The sequence below is a fragment of the Aotus nancymaae genome, unplaced genomic scaffold (assembly GCF_030222135.1).
Source record: "Aotus nancymaae isolate 86718 unplaced genomic scaffold, 86718_ANA_hifiasm-v0.15.2.pri h1tg000046l, whole genome shotgun sequence".
NCBI lineage: Eukaryota > Metazoa > Chordata > Mammalia > Primates > Aotidae > Aotus > Aotus nancymaae.
In genome coordinates this window covers 1,948,644-1,961,489 of record NW_026988460.1, presented here as the reverse complement: position 1 = coordinate 1,961,489, position 12,846 = coordinate 1,948,644, and the positions used below count along the sequence as shown (strand labels likewise).

At 38.4% G+C, this 12,846-nt stretch overlaps 1 protein-coding gene across 1 annotated transcript in view; it reads right to left on the bottom strand.

Annotated features, from left to right (window-relative positions):
• Nucleotides 1-12,846, bottom strand: part of TAFA1 (TAFA chemokine like family member 1) — a 667,684-nt gene that overhangs the window by 654,434 nt on the left and 404 nt on the right. The gene's annotated exons all lie outside the window — the stretch shown is intronic.

The window sequence follows — 12,846 nt, the reverse complement described above, 5'->3', positions numbered from 1 at the left end:
ACCCTCATTCTGAACCAGTGATTATATATTGCATATTAACTCCTGCCTCACTGAGTTCTTGGGAAGATTAATTGAAATGACTTATGTCAAGAAGTTAGTACTGTAAGAATTCAAACTAGTAGCTATGTTCATCATTATTATCACAGGGGCACTGCCTTTTAATGTTATTGGGGCATTAAGAAACATAAACATGAACAGAAATAAGAAAGTGGGATAAATGGCAGGGTGTATGTCAAACTGGCAAGAGTTAACCTCCTCATCTGGAGTTGCCAGAAGATACAGGCAATATCATGCATCATTGCAAGAAAAGCTGTCTCACAATTTTACACTTTTGACCTGGACATAATCTAATTCAACCATACCTTGCTACAGATGTGCAAACATTTGCAAGAGTTGAAGGTTCCAAAGGTGTGTTTTCAATAAAAAATCATCTAGAAGTAATTTTTTACTTGGTGTGTGACATATACTTCTGACTGTCTTCAGACTAGGTATTAAGGCTGTGCTCTCAAAAATCAATTCCACTGAAAAGTTTTAAAAAATCAAAGTGTATTAATCAATGTGCTTTGGGACTGCAAGTTAATCTCCATTCAAATTAAATGTACCAAAGAATGTACTGGCCGATGCAATGGCTGGGGCAGAAGAAATGCATTGAAAGAAAAGCATTGAAATGGCTGGAGCAGAAGAACTTTAGGCAAGAACGGATTCAGGTGCCTAAACATTATCATTATGACTCAGTTTCTCCCTGTTAGCTTTATTTTGGGGGTGGTTGGCTTCTCTTGGGCAGGTTTGCTTCTTCGGTTAACAGTCAATGCAGTAGCCTAGTTGAAAGATGACTTCTCTTTCATAACAGTTAGACCAGAAATCCAAACATTGAATGTATTTGCCTATCTTGGGCCTTGTGTACATTACTGAGCAAAGCATTGTGACCAAGATATGGTCTGTGTTCATTGTTCTGCTGGGTCCCATGGCCACTCCTAGAGATGGAAGAGCAGTAAATCATCACACAAATCAAAAGAATGAAACCGGGAAGTTATTCCTCAAGACAAACTGGGAAGCTGTTAGCAGGGGAAAAAAAAAACAAGAAAATAAATGCAGGACAAGGAAAAACAACAGATGCTGATTAAAACTACTTTTAAGAGAATACAGAGAATGTTAGAATAGACAAACCCCAAGTATAAATTCAAGGTTCTTCAGGATACATTATTATTGTTTTCAGAGCTCAGGCAACTGTCCAAGTCTTAAAGCACTTCCACAGAATGCATAAGGTCAGAGGTCTGCAGACTCTCGTCTCTCATCTCTCTTCATTGACTTACAAATCCTAAATCAGGCATTTACAGTTAAACTGTGGTTCCCTTACCATCTTAATGACCAGTTTTATGCAATCATATTAGTCATTTGATCGATCCTATTCAGTTATAAAGACAACCCCAAACATCAAGTTGACCTTTTCAGTCTAGCATTTTTTTAAAATCCTAGACACTGTCTCCTTCATTCTCACTTATGGTTTTCCGATCCATTTTTTTCTTCTGCTTTCTTCTTTTCCACTTTTCTCATATACACCCTCACTCATATATATGCTTTCATATCAGATCCTTGAATTCAACTTCACTTTGTCCTTTATTTTTTCTGTGTCAAATAAAGATATTGATTAAATTCTACTCTATTCCATTTATCCAAAAGTATCTGAATTCTGGGCACTATTCCAGACACATGAGTCACAGGAACAAATAAGTAATAGAAAATCCCTGTTCTCATGGAATTCCCATTCTGATAGAGGAGACAGACAAATGTGCCACTTGCTTGTGCTTCCTTGCCTGCCTCTGTCCACCATGACCTGTGATCATCATAAATTGGGTGGTTTTTCAAAGCACATTATCTGATTTAACCTTGTCATCTCTTTCAGGGGAGTGGAGCAGATTCAACTGACCCCATTTTACAGATATAAGTGAACAGAGAGGCAAAGTGAGATCATTAATTCAATCATTCAATAAATATATACCTAGAATATGCCAGTTTTGGAACTATTATCAGTCAATAATATTGACATGGGCATTATCTTCATGAATCTAGTGAGGGACATCAACCAATAAAATCACAACTAAAAATGCATATGAAATTAAACTGAAAGTTAGTGGTGGATGGACCCAGAATAGTTTTCAGCATTTCTAACCTAAGCCTGCTGTCCTCACATACAGTATGACTACTCCCTCCAAATGATAATTTCACAAAAATCCCTGCAAGGATGAAGCACCAGCAACGAAAGCTATTCTTATCTTCATGCCTGCTCCACAGGGCAGGCCTAAAAAAGAATTTTGTAATTCCCAATCAAGATCATGCTGCTACTTCACAAGGAATTCTCCAACCCTACCTCCTCCAAATACCTCTACTGTTCAACATTGTACCGAAGGTCAGATCAATGCAATGTGATAAGATGGATAGGATGAGATGAGATGAGAAAAGAAAAGATAGGATAGGATAGGAGGCAGCTCAGCTTCCATCTCAGGCAGGCTAGCTACAGAGACAAAGTTCCTAACCATTCTTTCATGCTGCCTCTTCCCAAAGAAGCCCTTCATAAGTGACAAGTACAATTCACACACACAAAAAAGACAGAAAAAACAAAAACGTAATTTTTTCAAATCTTAAGTATTGATTTATGGATAATATAAAGTTAACAGAATACATATTGATATTGTAATGTACCATAAATAGGATTATTAAGTACAGTATTAAGAACAGATAAGGACTGTTACAAACTAGTAAGAAAAAATGAGCCAAGGATGTGAAGAGGCAAAATAGAAACCCAACAGACAATAAACAAATGAACAAACAAAACAAACATAACTTCAATTGACAACCAAAGTACTGCAAGTTAAATTAATATTTGGATAGCATTTTATACTCTTCAAATAGGGAGAAAAATATCTGACTTCATAAAGTGTTGATAACAATATACATTTCTGGGAGAAATTAAGTTGCTGCAATCACTTCTGAAAATAGTTGGAAATATATCATTATTTTTTAAAAGAACATAATCTGCAATTCAACAATTCCATTTCTACCTATGGATTCTATAGAAACTCCCAGTCTTATGTCTCAGAAGACTTCTCAAGAATGTTTACACCAGCATTCACAAAGTTGTATTATAATCAAGGTAAATATCCATTGACAGTAGAACAGATAAGATGGAATGTAGAATTTAAAATTGAAAAGCTATACCTATATGATTCAACACAGACAGATATCAAAAATGTAATGCCAAGTGAAAAATATATGTTGTAGATTGTTACCTATAGCATATTACAACTTCTGGATTTTTCAACACTCAAACAATATAATATATATGTTGTGTTACATATATATATTATAGAAAAACAGCTTCAAGAATATATAAAAATATTTTCTAGAAATAGAAAAACATGACTTGGAAATAAACAAGCACAGCTCTGGGAAGGGTGGGAGAGAAAATGTGAATTGAGAGGCATAAAGGGAATGTCAAAATTACCTGTAGGGTTTTGTCTCTTTTAAGTTAAAAAATATGAAACAAGACTGACAAAAAGCCTTTATCAATGTAAACATCCCACCATTTGTTATGCACTTTTCTGTATTTTCCATTTTCTGTATTTCTCAAGATTAAAAAGACCAAACAAGACAACTCCCTGCATGCTTGCTACTTCCTACTTTCACCTTTGCATCATTCACAATCTCATCATTCCAGATTGGCAGAAGAGCATCATGGTTAAGAAATGGTGCTCCACATATCAAAGAATGAAATCATGTCTTTTTCAGAAACATGGATGAAGCTGAAGATCATCCTTCAAGTGAAATAACTAAGTTATTTCTCAGTAAAATAATTTAGAAAATCAAATACCGTGTTCTCACTTATAAATGGGAGCTCACAATGAGTACACATAGACATACAGATGGTAATAATTGACAATAGAGACCTCAAAAAGTGGGAGGGTGTGGGGGGGAATATGGGCTTTAAAATGACCTATTGGGCACAATGTTCACTATTCAGGTGATGGGCATACTAGAAGCCCAAACATCACCATATGCAACATATCCATGTAAAAAAATAACCTGCACAAGTACCCCCTGAATCTGTAAATATTAAAATATTTTCAAATAAACTAACAAATAAGTATATAAATAAATAAGAAATGGGTTCCTATAATGAGAAACACTTTGATTCAAATGTCAACCTTGTTGTGTATCTGGACAAGCTAGTTAACTGTTCTCTGTCACAGTTTCCTCATATGTAAATGAGGAAAACCAGTAGTACCTACAGTGCAAGGATATCAAATGGAACTAATGAAATGATACATGTATTAATAAAACACTTAGCACGGAGACTGTCCCTGGTGGATCATGTCATGAAGACTAGTGGTAGGGAAAGCAGACTGAGTGTCAACTAGTCCAGGAGCCGGTGCTGAGCCAGAGTCCATTGCCACCTGACAATGGCACCCTGGGCTTCCAGCCCAGAAGAGAGGTCATATCCATTCATCTCTGCATCTTCCACAGTGGGTGTTCCCTATCCATAGTAGGTGATCAATCAGTATTCAACTGAATAATTACTCTTCAGACAGCCATAAGTGCAAAGCAACAAGATATCCAAAGAAAGAAATCACTGATATACACATCTTAGCATGTCTTTATTTGAATTATTTCATTCAACAAATATTCGCTGAATGCCTGTCATACATTAATGCTACTCAGAGTGGGATCCATGAACCAGCAATTTCAACATGAGAGCATGTAAAAAATGCAAAACTTGAGCCCCATTCTAGGGCCACAAAATCAAAATCTGCATTTTCACAAGCTATCTAGGTGATATATATTCAATGTAAAGTTTAAGCACAAGTATGTAGGCCTATGGGTGCTTATACCCAGAGCTAATTCTGATTTTTTTTTTAATGGGCTGCCTGGTTTAAATCCTGTCTCTGCCATTACTAATTGTGTGACCTTTGTTCAAGTTATCCAGCTTCCCTGAATCTCACTCCTCCTATTTCCAAATGGGAATATTAAGTACGTACCTCACAGAGTTATTGTAAGAACCAAAAAATGGTCCCACTAGTGGTTTTTAGCACAGCCATGAGGTTGTACTTTTATGTTAGCTTTGTTAGTGAGTAACGTCAGTTTTTGCTATTAATGTAAACATTTGGAAGAAATAAAAATAGGCAAATGAAGACATGGAAGAAAGAGGGGGCAGGACCTTCATTAAGGGAAGAAATTGAACCAGAGGAAAAATGGCTCATGAAGGTGCAATGGTGAGAGAAGAGGACAGGGCAGAGAAACTGAAAAAAAAAGTTTGCCATATGTTAACCCTGAAGTAGATGTACAGCTACGTTCTATACCCACTTCTGCTCTAGAGTCTAATGCAACCGGCTTTTTCTTCTTCATTCCTTAAAAGCACATTTTTGGTACTGGTGATGGTGGTTTGTTTAGGAATTCTGGATTCCATGTCTTACTGTAATTATTTTTTAAATCCAACTCCCACAGGATCTTGTCATATATTTCAATGTTTCAATCAGAAACCAGATGTACGGTGTAGATTTTTTGCCCATGTTGGAGTATTCTATCTACTCCTTTTCAACACCAGAAATATGACTGAAGCACTGAGCAAAGTCCTGCATCCTTTTGTAGGAGTTATCTCCCCCACTGCCTTCCATGACATTCTGGTTATGGCATTCTCTCTCCTGGATCATCTTCTACTCATACCCTGCTGTAGTCCTACTATAAAAAGTAGCAAGCAGATGACTTTAAAATAGTAATTCTGATGTTACCACACTGCTTAAAACTCTTAATAATTAATAGTGGCCCATTGATTTTCAGATACAGGTGAAACTCCTGCCCCCATCATGAGTAAGTCTGTATTAGCTTAGCTTTCTAGTTTCATAATGCACACTTTTCTTTCTGTCTCTCTCTCTTTTCAGCTATAGCATCCTCTGAGTCCTTCCAACACTATCTGGCCCCACCAACCCAGACCCAATATACAATCAACCTTCTACTAGGACCGGCAACCCCCGGTTGCCACTGCACTCATCCAACTTATTGTTTGTTTGTTTTGAGACAGTCTCACTCTTTCACTCAGGCTGGAGCGCAGTGGTGCAATCTCAGCTCACTGCCACCTCTGCCTCCTGGGTTCAAGTGATTCTCCTGCCTTAGCCTCCCAAATAGCTGGGATTACAGGCACACACCACCACACTAGGCTAATTTTTATATTTTCAGTAGAGACAAGGCTTCGCCATGTTAGCCAGGGTGGTCTTAACCCCAGTCCTCAAGTGATCTGCCCACCTTGGCCTCCCCAAGTGCTGGGACTACAGACATGAGCCCTGAATCAGGCCTATTCTTCAGAGTCACTCCAGGTACAGTGTCTTCTGGGAAGCTTCCATAGCAGAGACATTGCCTACCTTAGGCCACATTGTCTGGCTTGATGCCCTAAGAACACAATTTTGCTTTTTTTTTTTTGGGAACATTACCTTAGTTTGAGGGCTTAAATTCACTCTCCACTGTGTTGAAATGACTCTCACACACAGTGAACTATTCTCTGTTACGTATAGCCTGAGAGGATTTTTCTCTCTCACTCCACAGACAAGACAACTTGAACTTTAGCCCACACTCCCCTCTCTGGTTTGCAGGGTTTTTGCTTGTTTGTTTTGGTTATTTTTGCTTTCCTTTTTTTCTGGTCACTGAGGACTTCTCTGACTTCGGGGGCATTTAGTTCCACTTTTGAATTTTTTTTTTTTTTTTTTTTTTGAGACAGGGTCTTGCTCTGTCGCCCCATCTGGAGTGCAATGGTGTGATCTTAGTTCAGTGCAGCCTCGACATTTTGGGCTCCAGCAATCCTCCCACCTCAGCCTCTCAAGTAGCTGAGACTATAGATGCACACCACCATGCCTGGCTATAAAACGTATCTTATTATATTTTATCCAATGTTTGACGTATTTTGAAACTAGAGGACTTCTTGTTATCCTAGTACATATTACCAAAAAAATATAATTACCTAAGAATGCAAATGCACATTCTATTATTTAAGAAAACTTGTGTATTTCGAGGCATTGGAATCTCCATGAGAAAAGGGAATGTATGTGTTTTGGTTCATCACTGACCTCAGTGTTTTTTTTTTTTTCTTAATCAATGCCTGCCACAGAGTAGGCACTCAAAACATATTTCTTGAATGAATGAACAGATCAGAGCCCGAAGGGTGGGGGATTTTTCTTGGAGCACTTTGCTGAATAGCATGCTGAATTTAACCAAAGGCAATATGTCAAATTCCAAGATGTTCAACATTCTCCCAGGCACTTGCAGATGAAAGCCTCAGAGTCTTTGATCACCAGAAAATGTGACTCTCCCACTAGTCTAATGTCATTAATCTTTAATGCATTTTTCACTCCATCCATCCTACACTTAAGTTTCCATATTCTTCATTAATTCTGACATCAGCAGTCTGAATTCCTCTGAGGCCCAAGGCACTAGAGCTCTGCCTTCAAATACCAAAGGCATATTTTTTTAAAGACAGGCATAATTTTCGCCCACAAGATTTTGTGTAACAATATTACCAATTAGCCCCTTGTACCATCCAAATAAATTGCCTACTAGTCATCACTTTAAGGGATTAATTGACCATGCAAATATTGAGAGGCATAAAATTCTGCTGCCAAGCAGGGACCTAGTTAAGGCCGCTTTAAGTATTTCTCCTTGGGAGGAAACTCCTTTATATTTTAATGATATTGTATCGTTCAGATAAAAATTACAAAGTTCACTTAAGTTTTTAGTCCCCAAGATCATCCTCAATTTATCTGCTCTTTGCCATCTGGGATAGGCCAAACTTTCTTCAAAGATTTCACATGAAGGAAGCAGCTGATGGAAGGTAAATGTTAGAACTCCAGCTGGTTTTCCATCTCTTCCTTTGTGCCTAGAAGGGAGCAACCATGGCAGAATTCCCTCCGTGAACAAAGGAAGTCTAAGCTTATCTGAGCTATGGATAGAATCAGAATGCTGGTCATAGGCAGTTCCTTAAACATCCTCCAAGTCCAGTGAAGTGTTAAGGAAGTGAATAAGGCAGAGTCTATGAGGTAGGGCCCCAGTGAGAAACAAATGGCACAAATAGAATAATGAGGTGTTTTGATGAGGGAATTGCTGACAAAGGGTGCAAGAAAGCTATAAAAGCGGTAACAGGCTGAGTGCAGTGGCTCATGTTTGTAATCCCTGCACTTTGGGAGGCCAAAGCAGGCAGATCATAAGGTCAGGGGATCGAGACCATCCTGGTCAACATGGTGAAATTTCGTCTCTACTAAAAATACAAAAATTAGCTAGGCTTGGTGGCAGGCACCTGTAATCCCAGCTACTCAGGAGGCTGAGGCAGGAGAATTGCTTGAACCCAGGAGTGGAGGTTGCAGTGAGCAGAGATCACACCACTGCACTCCAGCCTGGTGACAGAGCAAGACTCAGTCTCAAAAAATGAAACAAAACAAAAAGCAGTAACAGTGCCCTGATGTTAGTGGCAGCAGAGTTGTTCCCACTTCTTAGCTGGAAGGGGACAATGGAAGGGAACTGTTATCAGAACAAAGAGACATACAGAGAGGGCTACCTTCCTAGGAGCTGTTTTTGTTTAAGGTGACAGTCAGTCCAAAGTGACCCCTTTGAGAAGGAAGCCAAGGGAATAAAATACCCCAGTCTCCCTCTCCTAACCCCAACCCCTGGCCCATGTCCTGCCAGTGTTCCCCATTGGCTGATCCTAATGGGTAGCCAGAAAGCAAGGGAGTTCTTCAAGGTATCCCAAGTGCTCAGTCTTCTGAGAATAGAGCGTAGTGGAAAAAATAAAAGTTGAATGTACATCTGGAGGATAAAACAGAAGGCATCCAATTCAGCTGGGATCAGAATCCTGCATTCAAAGTCAGCTCTATCTTAACAAGTTGATTAACCTTGATCAAGCTATTTAATCCCTGGACCTCAGTTTCCTTTTCTCGGAGACTGAACAACAAAAACAAAAAGCCCACCTCACAATGTTTCTGGTCAATGTACCCTATTTTAAGATAAACATCATGTTTTGATTAATTAGCTGGGAAGAGCAAAGAAAGGAAGAAAAAGAGAAAAGAAAAAAAGAAAGCATTAAAGTTTAAATGAGCAGAAAAAGACAACATATTTAGATGTATAACCATACAAGTAAAATGTCGTTTATGGAGTTACTATACTTCACCAAGTATAGAGTAGCAGCTTTGCACACATTTAATTCTCACTGAATTAATAAGTAATATTTTTAAACCCAGTGTACTGAAGACAAGACTAAGTTCAACTTATGGCCCCATTATTATAAATATGACCTTTAAAACTGCTTACTAGCCAGTCATTAACATGGCAGAGTACTGGTTTTTAGTAGGGGACTCATAAAACCACAGTATAGAGAAAGCTGTTTTCTTAAGACCGCTGTATTTACCAGGATCGGTGAACTTCTAGAATGTTAATTCACCAGAAGGGGTCAGTCTCATACGTGCTTTAGAGATATGTAAGCAAATTTATTGATTTCTTCTTCTGTAAGACTTTATTTACAAGTTTATTACCATGATCAACATCAAAGTAACTTCTGTCTCAGGAAACACAGTTGTAACAAGAAAGCAATTTCTCAGGAGATCGCATGTTTCATCACATGATTTAGAAGCCTTTCAACTCTTTTCCATTCCCAGACTAGGTGGATTTTATCTTCAACTCACATCACATTTGGAAAACTGGCTTCATGAGATCTAGCAATGTGCTCTTTAATAAAGACCACTACGATGGCAAGAATGAAGGACACTTTGCTGACACATCTATGACTAGAATAAGAAGAAAGTTCTAAAAACCAAAATCACGAGATACCATCTCCTGCCAGTCAGAATGGCAATTATTAAAAAGTCAAGAAACAGCAGATGCTGGTGAGGTTGTGGAGAAAAAGGAATGCTTTTATGCTGTTGGTGAGAGTATAAATTAGTTCAACCATTGCAGAAGAAAGTCTGGTGATTCCTCAAAGACCTAGAAGCAGAAATACTATTTGACCCAGGAATCCCATTACTGGGTATATAACCCAAGGACTATAAAATTATTCTGTTATAAAGATGCATCCATACCTATGTTCATTGCAGCACTATTCAGAATAACAAAGACATGGAATCAAACCAAATGCCCATCAATGATAGACTAGATAAAGGAAATGTGGTACATATATGCCCTGGAATACTATGCAGCCATAAAAAGGAAAGAGATCATGTCTTTTGCAGGAAAATGAGTGAAGCTGGAAGCCATTATCCTCAGCAAACTAACACAGGAACAGAAAACCAAACACCATATGTCTTACTTATAAATGGAGCTGAACAATGAGAACACATGGACACATGGTGGCAGGAGGTGGGATGTAAAACAACACACACTGGGGTCTGTCATGGGGTGGTGGGAGGAGGCAGAGGATGAAGAAGACTAGCTAGCGGATGCTAGGCTTAATATTCAGGTGATGGGATGATCTGGGCAGCAAACCACCACAGCACATGTTTACCTATGCAACAAACCTGCACATCCTGCACATATACCCCTGAACTTGAAGATTTGTTTAAAAAGGACACTGTTTTGCTGTTCATAACAACACATTGACTTTGGTTCCTATGCTTTAGAACTGGTGTAAAATTCATCACCATGACTCACTTTCATCTAATATAGGGCCCTGAAGTTCCCAAGAGGTTTTGCCTCCTAATCTCAGGAAATCCACACCACAGCCATGAAAGGAGCACATTCCTCCTGTGCCTACTTGTGAGAGAGGTGAGGATTTGTCTAAGGTGGTGTCCTTAAGCATGTCTTCTTGTTAAGAAGCAGAATCTGAGCTCCACCTTACCTCTTCAGTCAGAATCTTGGGGCTTTGAACCAGTTTTTCAGGTGATTCCAATTGATGCTTAAGTTGAAGAATTACTATTCTACACCAGATTTCTTAAATTTACCTAATGAAACTCAGCTGTAATATTCTTCAACCAGGGCTTCTAGGTGGTCAAATTGGTACCCTCTGAAAAATCCCTCCCACAGAAAGTCTGTTTCAGAGGTTCTCAGATGGTGTTACAGACCGAATTGTGTGTTCTCAAAATTCATGTGTTGAAATCCTAACCCCCAATGCCTCAGAATATGACTGCATTTGGAAACAGGAACTTTAAGGAGGTAATTAAGTTAAATGGGACTATCAGAGTATGTTTTAATTCAATACAACTGACGTTCTTATTAGACAAGGTGATTAGGACACAGAGAGAGACATACCAGGGGCACGCAGGCACAGAGACACAATCACATGAAGAGGCAGTGAGAGGGCAGCTGCCTCCTAGTTAGAGAGGAAAACCTGAGAAGTAAACCAACCGGCTGATACCTTGATCTTGGGCTTCCAGCCTCCAGAACTATGAGAAAATAATTCCCATTATTTAAGCCATTCAAATTCTGGTAGTTTGTTATGGCAAAGTATCCATATTTTCAATAGGCACCACAAGTGGTTCTATTCCAGCCAAATTCAAGAAATATCCCCCCTCACCCTTTCCTTTCAGATGTGATCTTTAGAACAGCAGCTTCAACATAACAGCAACTGACTCAGAGTATGCATTTTAACAAAATTCCCAACTGACTTATATGCAGAGTAAATTTTGAGAAGCATTGCCATGCACCACAATCTAGGGTTGTCATATTTAGCAAACAAATATTTGCAATATTTGAGACATATTCATACATACATACATACATCTATAAGTAGATATATTTATGCTAAAATATTCATTGTTTACCTGAAATTCAAATTTATCTGGGCATCCTGTATTTTAACAGGCAACCTTACCCTAACAGCCTCTCTCATAGTGTAGAAGGGAACTGGACTAGTTCACCAGAATGATAGCAGAACAAGATGGCCAAAGACTTGACTTTGGTTTCTAAAAGCATTCTTCGGTATCGTGTGTTTCTTGTTCCCAAATTGAATAATGTAACAACACTGGAAAGGACTGACATTTCCATTAGTTAAAAAAATAGCAAAACCTGATGATATTGTCTAATCTTCAGGTACTGAAATTTCTCACTGGAAACATCTATATCAATTCTCACCCTTAAAGCTGGCAGCTTGTTTTCTGGAAGGCAGCCCTGAATTCAGAGCTCCTTATCACCCAAACATTCTCAGAAATATCGCGTGGTTATTTCTTGTGACGGTGCCATATCTCTCAAAGTTAAAATACCGGGTCATTTATTTTGTTACTTCTAAAAAAAAGAAACAGAATGCTAGCACTTGGCTCAGCTACCTACTATCAGTGTCAACCTTGAGCAAATTACTTAAACTCTCTGAGCCTTGATTTTCTCATGGATAAAATGTGGGTACAAAGAGTATCTAGCATGGAGTAGTTGTGAGTGTTGAGTGAGTTAATATGTGTAGTCAGAAAGATGCCTGGTACAACTGTAATTGCTATCAAGTGTTACCTATTACTAACAAGAAGGTGGAAGTTCTCAGATAAGACTTTTTTCAAGCATAGGCCCTGAATCCCTTAGGGTGCCTGTAAAGAAATATATATAATGGAATATTACTGGGCCATTAAAATAAATGAAATCAAATTTTCCTTTGCAGAAACATGAATGGAGCTGGAGATCATTATTTTAAGTGAACTAACTCAGAAACGGAAGGTCAAATGTGGCATGCTCTCATTTATAAGTAGAAGTGAAATAATGTATACAGAAGACACAAAGTGTGGGTTGATAGACATTGGAGACTCCAAAGGGTAGGGAGAGTGAGTACAGATGTCACCACTATGCAATATATCCAGGTAACAAAAAGACACTTTACCCTCTTAATTTATACAATTTTTTTTAAAG